This window comes from Glossina fuscipes, unplaced genomic scaffold (genome assembly GCF_014805625.2).
Source record: "Glossina fuscipes isolate IAEA_lab_2018 unplaced genomic scaffold, Yale_Gfus_2 28, whole genome shotgun sequence".
Taxonomy (NCBI): Eukaryota; Metazoa; Arthropoda; class Insecta; order Diptera; family Glossinidae; genus Glossina; species Glossina fuscipes.
The window spans coordinates 72,111-73,620 of record NW_023998423.1 but is presented as its reverse complement, the minus strand read 5'-3'; positions in this window follow the sequence as shown (position 1 = coordinate 73,620).

The window sequence follows — 1,510 nt, the reverse complement described above, 5'->3', positions numbered from 1 at the left end:
TTTTTTTTTCGTTTTTCATAATAACTTTAAGCTGTTAACATTTACCTTTGGATAACTATCCTTTGGTTATTAAAGACCTCTTTCTGTCACAATTTTTCAAACTGCTTTCGACGAATTAAAGAGAGCTAAACGTAAGATTCCAAAAAATAATTCATGTGACACTTCTAAGCAGTTAATATACTAGAACACATCGTGGATGTCGCAAAAGTAACACGAAAATTATAAAAGATCTATATTTGTAGAATCCATTAAGAAATAATTCCCAGTGACAAAAGGCACTTGCAGCTTAGCTGATGAAGACATAAATTCTAACCTGTACAAAACTTAGAAAAACCTTCTTGTGAAGGTTTCGGGAACCAATTGCAATTAAAGAGCTTAGGAAAATGCTTATAATCTGCTTTTGTGTGACAGTAAGTAAAAGCGAACATCTTAGCAACGTTATTGCTCTAGGCCCTACAAAATGTGGATTGTGAATCAAAACTCTAACTCATCTCACCTCTTGAAAATTTAATTTCGGCAAAGACTTTTCCTAACTAAAAATAATTTTTTTAGGCGTTGTTGTCCTTTGAAAAGTTTAGGCCACTTCCAAATTCTTAGCCGGGAGAATCCTTGCCATAGATACTACAAGGCAGGTGGAGAGACGAACGTACTTAGGTGCATTGCAAACTTAAAACAGGCCAAGAATCTATCCGCTTTATAGAGTCTTAGAAGTCTGCTTCTGCTCTTTGCAATCGTTTTAACAAAATGACACTCATTTTGAAGCTTATCAAATGGTAAGGTGCTTAAAGCAGCGCAAAAATTGTGACTTATTTTACCAGCTGTTACAATTTCCCAACGTAAAGCAATCGTCATATTATTTTAGTTTATTTTAGTTATCTAAAATATCTTTTAAATAAAATATATATATATATATATATATATATACTTGAGGTGCGGTCACAGAAAGAAACGAAAATTGAGAAAGTTTTGAACAAATTTATGGTTTGTCATTTATTTGACCAACAAAAAAGGTATATCTTAAAAGAATTGTTTCAACGTTTTACCACAGTAAGTTCATGTATTTTGTTCTACTTACAGAAATATATTTTGCCCGAATCTTCTCTTTTACAGAAATATATTTTAAAATTATTTAATACTTTTTTAATGAAGTAATATTCGCTATATTCCAAAGGTAAATTTGCATTTATCTTTACTGATTGTTATTTATAAGTTATTTAATTATTTCTGCTTAATTTTAGATTGACAAACAAAATGCCACCGCTCACCTTAGTTTCTCTGTCAAAACAGATGAAAAATAATGAAATATTTAATAAGTAGACTACCTTTGCTAAATGTGGGCCACGTCAGTTGCCATTTTGGTTACCGTCCCAATCTCATGAAATGTATGTCTTTGCTTATAATTTACAGTGTATTATCATTAAAGTGAACAAATCACTGTATTAGGCGAAGCGTTGTAGGGTTTTCAAGAGCGGAAGAATATGATCCTATAACACATTTGTTTATTGGGTAC